The following is a 12,714-nucleotide window of genomic DNA, read 5'->3' as shown; positions in this document are numbered from 1 at the left end:
ATGAGACTTCCAACAACCCTGGGAAATAGGCCAGACGGGCACTCTGACCTCCCATTTCACAGATGAAGACACTGAGACCCAGAAGGGCTAACTGCCCAATGTTCACATTGTCGCTCGGCTAATGAAGGGCAGGAACAGATACGAAGGCAAGCTGTCTGCATCCAGGAGGAGTTGTTTGTTTGTTTTTTTTTTTTTTTCCTACTATAGGACTCTGTGCTCTAATTGTAAAATGCTTGCTAATCGTATTCTTCCAGAACATGGGAAAAGTCGCTAAGTGGTAGAGCAGAGGGCCATTATTTTAAGGTTTTTAGAAAACAGCTTTTGATGGGCTATCATTATTAATGGACTAATAATCCATAAGTGTGTCTTTGTAGAAAAACAATGAAATGGGGAGACACATAGCAGGTGGACTTTTGGAAGGAGGAGAGCATCTAGTGGAAAGACCTCAGAGAGTGATTCTGCCACTTCAAGATTGAGTGACCTTGAGCCAGTCACTGGGCTGCTCACGGCCTCCCAAGACCCTCTGATCCAGAAGAGCACACAGTATAGGAGGAGGAGATAAACTATAATGGCAAATGGAAAACTGCAGTAACACGGTAACCGCTAGCCAAGCTGAGCATGGGCAATGGCTAGTCTGAGCTGAGACGTGCTATAAGTATGAAATACACACCAGATTTCAGACTTGGTATGAAAACAGTATTAAATATAGAATTAATAATTTCTAACAGATTGCATGGTGAAATGATATTTGGCATACACTGAGTTCAATCAAGTGTCAAGAAAAGCAATTTCACCTGTTTCTTCTCACTTTTTTTTAAATGTGGCTACTAGAAAATTGAAACTAAACAAAGTAGAATTGTGTTTGTGGCTCCCCTTATATTTCTATTGGGCAGCACTGGCCTTAAAAGAGAGATTTTCTAGGTCTACTTAATAAAACACTTCGAATATTGGTTTCAGTGCTCTGTCTCCAGACAACAGAAGACTCTGTGCCTTTGGGTTCGTTGTAACGATCTAACCTATGCGGTCCTGTTCTGTTATCCCCCCTTCTCTATTCTCATTTGTTCCCTCCATCTCATTTTCATTTAGACCTTGGGCACATATGCCAGTGTTTATTTTCATGACTGCTGTATTGTCTAATTGGTGCATTGTTGATCAATAATACGTGAGGTGTTGAGCTCTGTTTCTGTTTAATATGCTTCTACCCAATGCGCCATATGGAGGCACTGCACTGTGTATTACGAGCGTATTAATGCTAAGACTCAATTGAGTATCGCTGGTGCATAGTAAACAAGTAAAACAAAATTATGCTAAGTAGTTACTGAACATTGTGGTCCCTAATATTTGTAATGAGCATCGTAAACACTGTGCTAGTGTGTGCGTGCCAGCGCCCGCCCTTCTCTGAAACCTCAAATGAGCCTAAGCACTATTCCAGGCTTAATGTAAATGTCATTTTACAAGGTGAAGGCATTTTTTTCAGGTAGAGAAACTAGAGAGAATAAATAATAGACTGGAACTTAATCTACCAATAACTGTGTCTTTAAATCGAAACTCTGTGCGGTTGTGAAGCCTTGTATGCTTGTTTTCTTTCCCAGGTGCCTGGAGGAGCTGGGAAGGATTTTGATTAGCAGAAGCCACCAGCAGTTTCTTTCTACCTGTTTCACATACATTTCACACATTACTTTCAGGACTCCTCAGTTTACTGATATTTTCCTGGGCAACTGCCAACCAATCTGTAGCAAAATTAAACTGTGCCTTTTAATATAAAACAATCATTGATTAGCACACACTGTGCAAGCCAGATGAATCAGTAGCCTGCAAGGATGGAGCGTTTTATCACAGTAACACGCCATTGGAACACGCTGATAGATACATTCATTTTGCTGCTGGGCACCGCGACAGGCAAGAGCACAGGCCCACACTCTGTGGCACTTCACACTCCTGTTCCCTAGCACACAGTGCGCTTGACAACAAGAATGTCGTCAGATGAACAATTTACTATGATTAGTTGAGTTTCATTTGTTAATTACAGATTCAACAAGAACTGAATGCCGAAGCTTTTCAAGTCTCAGCTACCCATTGATCCGTAGCCCCCTACATGCTCAAGTAATACTGGAAGTCTAATATAATTTATTGTTACTTAGAGCACTGATTGGCTAGAGGAATTATACTCCAATAAATGATGGCACTGCCATTGAATCCGTCTATAATTGCTTCCATTCATCGTAATGCACGCTCGAACGCAAACTGGAAAGAAAGGAGATGATCAACTTCAAGCTTCAGCTGTTTCGAATTCCACAGTGTGTCCGTAAGTTAATGGATGTTGAATATTATGCTGATCTATATGCTGTGTTGCACATGGATCTTAAGAGACTTATATATACGCACACTCATATATATTGCACGTCCGTAGATTTCACACAGATCTATAATTGATGACCACCCGGCTTGCTTGCCTCCGAGGAAGCGGATACCATGACTGTGGCAAGACGGGGCCAGGATACAGATTCTTCAGGAATGCTTGGTCCTGTACTGCTCTGTCCCCCACCCCTCAGGACAAGTGGAATCGTCAGGCTACTCATTTCCCTCTAGAGTGGCTCTACCTGGGGCACAGTGACACACAGAAAAATTGTGCCCAGACGTTTGGGACTCATCTTCCTTGTCACCTCCTTGAGCAGCCCTCGCCTGACACTGCACCTTCCATCCAGGCTGGGTTCAGAGCCAAACGGAAGGGGAGTTCCTGTCTCAAGGACAATTCGCCACAAACGTGAAGCCTTCAAACAACACAAATGTATCCTCTTTCAGTTCTGGAGGTCAGAAGTCGGCAGGGCTGTGTTCCTTCTAAAGGTGCTGAGGGAGAATCTGTTTTCTCGCCTTTTCCAGCATCTAAGGGCCGCCTTCATTCCTTGGCTCGTGGCCCCTTCCTGCACCTGCAAGTCCAGCAGCAGATCATCTTCAGATCTCTCTCTCACCTCTGTTTCCGGCGTCACGTCTCCTCTGACTCTGACCCTTCCTCCTGCCTCCCCCTCTTATGCAGACCCTTGTGATTACATTTACGGCCCAAGCATACGATCCAGAATCATCTCCCCAGCTCAAGACCCTTCACTTAATCACACCTGCCAGGTCCCTCTTTTAAGCCACATGTTCACAGGCGTGGGGGGGTTAGGACATGGACCTCTTTGGGGGCACATTGTTCTGCCTACCACGGGCACAACACGTTAATCACTCTCGCCCTCCCAGTGCCTAAGGCCATTACATGGCAAACAGTAGGGCTGCGATATCCTTAGCAGAGGTGAATGAATGCATAAGAATGATTCGTTAGAACTTTCAAATGTCTCTTCTGAAAAGTATCTCGTACATGAAGAGAGCCCGATGGGCGAGGCCCTGTTCATCCACACCTGCTCCGTCATTTACCGCCACTTCGGCTCTCCAGGGCTTGACTTTTCTCACCAGTAAGTGTCTCTGGGAATTGCTGTGACCCTCAAATAAGAGAATGTAGGTGAAAACGCCTGTGAAGGGAAATGGCTTTCTCCATGTTATTTAGCGTCATCCTCGCATCGCTAAGAGAAGAGACACTAGACCCTGGAGGGAGGGAGATAAGAGGGAAAAGGTCCCACTTGTACAGAGATGTAAGGTATTATTACACAGTAAAACTAAATAGAAATAACCATCTGAACGTGACCTGAAACTATGTTTCCTATTCATATGCAAGTAGCTTATGAGACTGACACAAGACATTTAAATTAATTCAAATAACTAGATGCTCAATTGCTCAAGATAAGTGGGACCACACTTGCCCTCTTACGTGGTAGTTGAGCACAACAATCCAAGATGGATTCGTCATGTTTACATAGTCCAGCAGGATGAAATCTGTGCTTACGTATTTATAAAACCCTACACATTAACCCATCAATTTTATTGATTAATAAGAGGGTTCCGTGAGATTACAACAACAGACATGACAATACATCTTCCCACAGGAGCAAAATTATCCTGAAAGGCACCACACACCTGCAAAACACTTCATTGTGGTTCAACCGGGAACGTGAAAACAGGGGAAAATTGAGCATGAAAACAACCTTCAATCAAAGGGTCTTTCGGAGGGGATGGAGATCAAACCTGTCACTTTCCATTACGGGGAAGATCAAGTACAAAGAGGGCAAGCGGGTCAGCCAATGTCATCCACCTGGTCAGAGCCTGGACTTGGACGGGAGCCCCAGTCTCCTGACTCTTCATTGAGGGCCCTCCTCTCTGGACCACCCTTCGGGTTTCCTGATCCCTATGCAGCGCTCTCAGCTCGTTGCTTTGGAAGAGAAAGGGAGGGCGGAAGAGGAAGCGAAAGGAACATTCCCCTTCTCCTGCGATTTCTAAAGAGGAGGTTGAATAGATCAAATGAGTTTGGGAAGTTTCCTTTAAAATGTTCACAAACCACTAAACACTAAACAGGATTCGGTGTCTGCAAGCAACCCACTCCATGTGAAAAGGCTGTCATATTCCAGACTGTGTGGGACTCCTTCCGGAGAGAAGGAACTTGGAAGCTCTCCAGGAAAGCCCATGGTTTGGCACAAGGCAGAGAGAGTTAGTAAATAAAGGAGGTGCGGACTCTCCGGCCAAGCGAGGGACCGAATGCCGCCTTCGTGACTGGTTGTCTCAATGTCATGTTGCAGGCACAGCCTGAGGCGAGGGATGAGGCCGATTTATATGAGAGCCTCTCAGAACAGAAAAGTCCACAGAAGTCAATTCCCCAAATCCTCCTCTGACAAGAGGTAAGTTCATTTTCAGGGTGCTCAGGGACCTCACAGGTTGGCCCAGTGATCCATGTGTACGTGCTTGTGACTGGGTGAGAAAGGGCGTTGTGTTGAACCCTCCCCTCTGGACCTCACACCCGAGGGTATGAAACTACACCACTGAGCCTTTGCTGCTATTTTTTCAGCACTCCTGGAACCCTTTTTTTTTTTTTTAACATCTTTATTGGAGTATAATTGCTTTGCAATGGTGTGTTAGTTTCTGCTGTATAACAAAGTGAATCAGTTAGACATATACATATGTCCCCATATCTCCTCCCTCTTGCGTTTCCCTCCCTCCCACCCTCCCTATCCCACCCCTCTAGGTGGTCACAAAGCACCGAGCTGATCTCCCTGTGCTATGCGGCTGCTTCCCGCTAGCTATCTATTTTACATTTGGGAGTGTATATATGTCCATGCCACTCTCTCCCTTCGTCCCAGCTTCCCCTTCCCCCTCCCCGTGTCCTCAAGTCCATTCTCTACGTCTGCGTCTTTATTCCTGCTGGAACCCTGACTTTGAGGGTTTTGAAAGGAACAGATGTAACATCCGGTTGCACTCCACCCCCCAACTGACTCTGGAATGCCCTTTACAGCATCGTTGCCAAGGAAGCTAGGGATGTTTGCCCCAGTTATTTATTTATACATCTGCGAATTGATAAACCTCCGGGAAGTGCATGTGGGCCTCTATCTGTATTGGAGTCCAGAGACCTGGGTTTCCACCTCAGACCTATCACAAACTAGCTTGGTGACCTCCAGCAAATTATTTAACCCTTTTGGGCTGCAGTGTCCTCACATGTAAAACACAGCATTTGTACTGGATAATTTCCAGGGTCCTTCTCTGACTGCATTCACCTTTTGGTAACTTCCCCTACCTTTTCCAATTGTAAGCTCATCCCTTTTTTAATCACCCCTGAGCCAGTCCAGCTCCTGGCAGGCTCAGGACAGGTCACCAAGGGCTTCACTCACTCCATTACCACCCAAGCTAGTGGATGGTGTTGTGTATGCACCTAAGTATCTCAGTAAGAGTGAGAGCAGACATACAGATGGCCAAGAGGCACATGAGAAGATGCTCGACATCGCTCATCATTAGAGAAATGCAAATCAAAACTGCAATGAGTTATCACCTCACACCGGCCAGAATGGCCATCGTCAAAAAATCTACAAAGAGTAAATGCTGGAGACGGTGTGGAGAAAAGGGAACCCTCCTTCTGCACTGTTGGCGGGAATGTACATTGATACAGCCACTATGGAGGTTCCTTTAAAAACTAAAAATAGAACTACCATACGACCCAGCAATCCCACTCCTGGGCATGTATCTGGAGAAAACCATAAATCAAAAAGATACAAGCATCCCAATATTCATAGCAGCACTATTTACAATGACCAAGACATGGAAGCAACGTAAATGTCCATCAGCAAGAGGAATGGATAAAGAAGATGTGGTATATATACACAATGGAATATTACTCAGCCATAAAAAAGAATGAAATCATGCCATTTTTAGTAACATGGATGGACCTCGAGATTATCATACTAAGTGAAATAAGCCAGAAAGAGAAAGACAAACATCATATGATATCACTTATATGTGGAATCTAAAATATGATACAAATGAATTTTGTAAAAAACAGAAACAGACTCACAGACTTTGAAAGCAAACTTATGGTTACCACAGGGGAAAGGGATGGGGGAGGGATAAATTAGGAGCTTTGGATTAACAGATACAGACCACTATACCTAAAATAGATAACCAACAAGGACCCACTGTATAGCATAGGGAACTCTATTCAATATCTTGTAATAACCTATAAGGGAGAAGAACCTGAAAAAGCATACATACATACATATGTATAGCTGAATCACCTTGCTGTACACCTGAAACTAACACTACATTGTAAATCAACTATATCTCAATTAAAAAAAAAAACAAGAGTGAAATCAGTGATCAGCCAGTATACAAAGCACAAATGACCATAAAACCCAACGCCTGAGTACGCGCTAGAACTGCCTGCTTAGCAGTGTTTATATATCACGTTCCTTTGCTCGAGCTGCCCCAGTCTCAGTATTCGATAACCCCCAATTCCCTTGGTGTAATGACTACCATACTGTAATTCCAAGTCAAAGTGTATCCTATTTTGAATTCTACACTCCCAATCTGTTGCCTAGTATAAATATTATACTACGTAATGTGTAAATATTAAAATTTAACTTTAACAAGTTGAGTCACAGTCACTGGAATTCGGCCAAGACTCTAACACTTTTTCATTATTTCCAAAGAAAGTCCAATTTAAGAAATGCAAGCCAGTTCCAATTCACTTCAAAATTTGGCTTAACGTCAAAGAAATTTTAATGAAATTCTGCTTAAGCATTAAACGTGAAGGTATTTATATGATTATTAAGTTAGCATTTAAGTTACATAGAAATTAGTTTGGGGTCTGTCACGACTGGTGCGTTTCAACACAACTCCGCATCTCACAGAGACAGGCTTGTAAACAGACACTAAGACACAACATCATTATCAGTGCCTTATCGGCTCCTTCGCTGCTGTAGGGACATGGCTCTGCCATGGCACGCTGGCAACCTTGCACGTAAGCCAGGGCTTGACCCACAGCTGATAGGAGCCTTGGAGGAAGCCTTGGGATCCTCCCTGAATCTGAGAGGGCGTGAGGCCTGTGAGAAGTCAGCTTCTCGGCAACTCTTGGGTTCTGGCCAATCCACTCCCACTCCCCACCCCGCTTCGAATGGAGCTGTAGAGCAAAAAACCCCTTAGCTGCATCTAGAAGGAACTCTTCAGCCAGGAGGTATCCGACGACGGCCCGCTGTGCTCCCCTCTTTAGAGCCCCTCTCGCTCCTTCCCGCTGTCTATGGACGGACGAAACTGGCTCAGTCTGAACGGGTCTTGCTGTATCTTTTCCAGTCAGATCACTCAGGCTTTTGCCTTGTCCTTGTGTGTGTGTGTGTGTGTGCTTGACAACCACATATATTTTATCCCTCTCTGAAAACTTCCTTCAAGCAACGTTATGCAAAGCAGGAATTTCCTTTCTCTTTCCTTCATGGGTAAAAGCAGAAACAGTTTATCAATATAATCTCACTACACATTCTTTGACTGAGAAGGGCTTTATTCAGTCAGGATGGAGCTTTTATGGTGGTCAGCCTTCAGGCAAATCGAATCCTCTAGAAGCCTGAACCCTAACAAAAGGGGAAACCAAAACCCAGCGTTGGGCGAGTGGAGGGTCAGTTGGAGAAAGTGGCAGGATCCTTCCCCTGAGGTAGAAAGTGAGAAGGCAGCCCAGGAGCCAGAAAACCCCTGCTAAATGGCCAAACGGCTTTGATCTCCTGAGAGCAAGAGAAGATGAGTTCGTGCTAAGGGCTGCAGCGAGAGCGAAGGGCCTCGGTTCTCGGGCAGAGGAAAGCTCTGGAATGGCAGCTGTGAAGACGACCCCAGGCTGAACCAGAGGCTTGCCGAGCAGCGGTGAGAGAGGGGCCAGGAGGGTCAGCGAGGATGAATCTACCCAGACTCGGCCAGCACGTTTTCTTGTCTTTCTGCCCAGAAACCTGAGTGAAAAGAAATAAGGGGGCATGCTGGCCGGGGACAAGAAGGTTCCAGAAGGGGCAGGAGAGGTCACTGTCTGCAAGGCCCACCCCAGACGCCGGTAGGAATGGGGGCCGCTGAAGTAAAGGCAGGTGCCCAGGGGAAACTTTCTATACCTTGACCTAGACCGGGGGGTGGGGAGAGGAATGGAACGGCTGGGGGGGCAGCTGTCCCCCATTTTGGCTACATCCATCATTAGAGCTGGCACGCAGGTGGCCATCGGTGTTTCCCACCTGCAAGAATGAGGGAGGGACGTCTTTCAGGACAACAAAGAGAAATATTTCCCCTGCTCCCCCGTAATTACACTAAAAAGGAAGTGCAAATGCGAGTTGCTGTATCTCTCCAACCACTGCTCCCCTCATTTACCCAGAAAATCAAGACCAAAGCAAGCCCCAGGTCTCCAGTGCATCTCGAAGCCCAGTGAGGGACAAACACCTCCCGGGAAATGCCTACTTATGGGTGTTTCGCAGGAAATCTGTCCCCTCTTCGGGGGGCCGCCCTGCCTGCACGCAGGCCCCTAGGAAAGTAAGTCTAACGCGTCACCCCGACTGGCCACAGGGAGCATTTCTGTGGGGGAACTAGGCCACAATGCTGGCCTGTGGACACTGGTTGAAATAGCTGGGGATGTTTTGCCCTAAGAAAGACAAGACTTGGGGCACAGACGGGCTCTTCGTTTCCATCTCTGAAGGGCAGGGGAGAGGGGACAGAGGCGACAGCTGGGCTCCTCCAGAGGTTGCAGGACTGCTAGTCTGGGAGGGGCTGGCAAGCCTGAGGGTCCTGGGAAGGCTCCTGGCTTCTGAAATTCTAATTTTCAGATTCTCTGAGGACAGCGTGAGCCATACTCCCTGGTCAGTGTCAGGTGGAACTCACATTCATTAAAAAGCTGGTTTTGTCACAATTCTAGGAGTTGCTTGGCCCAGCTCCACCTCTGCAAAGAACCTGGGAAGGGATCATCATTCTGGCAACTGAGCTGATTCTTCAGCATTTGCTATGCTTCACTCATCAAACTATACATCAATGTGCCTTTGGTCTTAAGAAAATACATAATGGGATTTTAATTAAATTAGAAATTTACACGTTACCAACTGGAAATTAACTTAATAAACAATCTATTTCAATCGACTTACAGGAACAGATTAATGGTGCAATTAATCAAATATCTGACTTTTTAAAGTTTTGATTCATTAAACTAAAGTAACAATTTGCCACTTCAAAGCCTATAAAGCTTTATCTCAAACTCTGAGGCATATCTGTGGCTGTTCTAGTCGTGATATCAGGAGCACATAATATTTACAGTTGAAAGTACCCTCAGAGGTCAACTGGTCCTGTCCCCTCATTTACGGATGAGAACAAACTGAGACGCAGAAAGGTTTTCACCTCTTATTCCTCCAATCCCCCCCCCCCATGCCACACACTCCCACACTCTTGCCATACACTTGTAAACCACAGGAGGGCAATTAATATTCTTTACGAGGTTTCTATTGGCCTTAGATAATTGTTTTAAAACAGGATATATTTTGTGAAACGCATATTTTATTCTAATATATCTAATAGGACTATGATAATAATTTTAAAAGTACATTTATGTATAGTGCAAATGCCCATTCCTATGGGCGATGCCAAGTAACACATCAAAAAGAAGTTCAAGTACAACTGGCATCTTAACACACCAAGAGGTGCTTGCTGGAGATCGCCACAGTTCATCTGCCAAGGCAGAATTGAGTTTTCCATTACAGTGCAGCTGTTACATCAATCCAGAGAAGGTGGCGAATTCTTGAAGAAACTGCCGCTCTATCTTTACAGCAATTAGCATCTCATTATCTATAAGCCGTGTGACTGCTCTGAAGGACTATCTCCCAGCTACCTTCTCTTGCTCTGAAGTTTAAACATGGACGTGACCACTTTGGCTCTAAGGAGACCAGGCATTCACAGCCCTGGGAATTTTTGTATAACTCCAAGCAAGATATGCAACAGACGAGGCAACCCGCTATGCACATATGTTTCCCAAACGGCCAAAGAAAGCAGGACAACTGGGGGCAACTAAACAACCCTTCTAATCTTGGTTCTCTCAGGCAAATATTGTAAAGGTACTTTGGTTCCTCTTCCCAATTCTCCTTCCCTTAGACTCATCCACAGTATGTGACATTGTTGAGCAGTTCCACTTTTGGGGGAAGGGGGGGTGTATTACATGATTAATTTTTTCTAATTGTGGAGATGATTGACAGATGATAGATAGATGATAGACAGATAGATAGGTAGATAGGTAGATAGACAGATAGATAGAACTTAAGTAGAAAATTTACCATTTTACCCCTTTTCAAGTGTACAATTCACTGGCCTCAAGTACACTTATAAGGTGGAGCAACCATCACCACTGTCTATTTCCAAAACTCTGTCCTCCCCCACTTTCTTGACACCCTCTTGCCTGCTTCAGGAAAGTGGAGCTCAGCAGCTCTACCTCCTGCTGCCTTGCCCTCTCTGTCACTGTCTCCCTTCCTGACACCTCCTGCCCCCCAAGTGACGAAGCCCCCAGGGCTCTCTCTCCAGCCCCGTACACTTTCCCACCTCGGCCAATCTCAGGGCTCGGAAGAGGATTCCACATAAAAGACCCCCAAATCTCCAGGCCATGACACCCTCCTGAACTGAAGCCCCCAAATCTCACCGGGTTGAGGGTCCTACCTGCCTGGTCTTCCAATGTCTCAAAGTTTCTATTATCCACCTTTCCCCCATGCTTGGCCCTCTTCCTGTGCTGCTCGTTTCTTTCATCGATTTCACCAGACTCCCAGTCACCCAGGCCTCATCTCTGCCTCCTTCCCCTCATTTGCTCTTGCCCAGGCCACCCCCCTCCTCCCTCTGGGACATGTACGTGTTCCCAGGCCATTTTACCTTCAGAAGCCAAGTCTCCCCATCAGTTCTTACTGCTACTGCCCTCACTCAAGTTTCTGTTACCTTTCTCTTCCAAGTCCTTGCACAGTCTCCTGTCTGATTTGACAGTGTTCAGTCTTTTCCAGGCCAGTGGTTATGACATGGGTCCAGTCTGTCTTCCTCAACTTGTCCTTCACCTCTGTTCTCTCTATCCTGTGCCCAGGAAACCTTACCCCCAATCCAGTCCTTCTCAACCCCAACCCTGCCCCAGTCCCTCCACTGTCCTGTCTCTGTGCTCACACACTCCCGCCTGGAAAGACCCTTCTTCTGCATGCCTGAACAGAAGCCTACCTCTTCCATTAAGTCTTCTCTGATGTCCATGCCTAGAGCTTGCTCCTTGTAGTATGTTGAATGGCGACCTCCAAAAGATCTGGCCCCTCAGAACCTGTGAATGGGACCTTATTTGGAAATAAGGTCTTTTCAGTATAGATGTAATCAGTTAAGGATCTCCGGACGAAATCATCCTGGATTTAGGGTGGGCCCTAAATCCAAGTACATGTGAATGTTCTTGATGCCAGTGAATTGTACACTTGAAAATGGTTAAAATGGTGTCCTTATCAGAGGGAGATTGGAGACACAGAGGAGAGGGCCATGTGAAGACAGAGGCAGAGATGAGGCTGATGTGGCCACAAGTCAAGGAACACCTGGGGCCACCAGAAGCAGGAAGAGGCAGGGAAGGCTTCTCTCCTAGGGCCTTCACCGGATGTGTGGCCATGCCAATGCCTTCCTGGCTTCCATAACTGTGAAAGAAAACCATATCTGTTGTTTAAGACACCAAGTTTGTGGCCATTTGTTACGGCAGTCTTAGGAAACTAATAAACCCCTCCATCTCAGAAATCCTAGCCCCTAACTTCCTTTTCCTTTATATCAGTTATGCATTTTTATCATCTGCCCTGTTCCACAGACCACAGCATCTGGCACATAGTAGATGCTCACTTAATATCGCTGATCAAAAGTGAGAAGGCAGGAAGGAGGGAAGAAGAGGCCTCAACCCACTGCAGTAGGGGGAAGAGACTTGTGTGTAGGCTGGAAAGCAGAAGGCCTGTCTGGATTAACACTCCTCAGCCCTACTCTGAACCCAAATAAGAAACCAAAAGTAAACGGTACAGAGATGATGTTCTATCTAGAACAACACAAGCTGAAGTCAATTTCTCTGTGGCCCACGATGTCTGGGATTAGGTACTGAACAGAGAATAGGAAAGGGAGTGGCCAAACTTTTGGGCTTGTCTCGGGACCACCAAATTTTCCAGAGGAGTATTTCCTGCCAAATTAAAAAGGGAAACTCACATTTTTAAATCCATTTACTTTTGTCTTGGGCTAACATTATAAAAGACAATGATCGAGGCTTATTCATATAATTCATGAACCTCTGGGTTGTTTTTTTTTTTTTTTTCAGGTTATAACAGCAATAATTAC

This window comes from Balaenoptera ricei, chromosome X, assembly GCF_028023285.1.
Source record: "Balaenoptera ricei isolate mBalRic1 chromosome X, mBalRic1.hap2, whole genome shotgun sequence".
In the NCBI taxonomy this organism is placed as follows: Eukaryota; Metazoa; Chordata; class Mammalia; order Artiodactyla; family Balaenopteridae; genus Balaenoptera; species Balaenoptera ricei.
The sequence above is the reverse complement of the archived record's forward strand: the minus strand, read 5'-3'. Positions refer to the sequence as shown.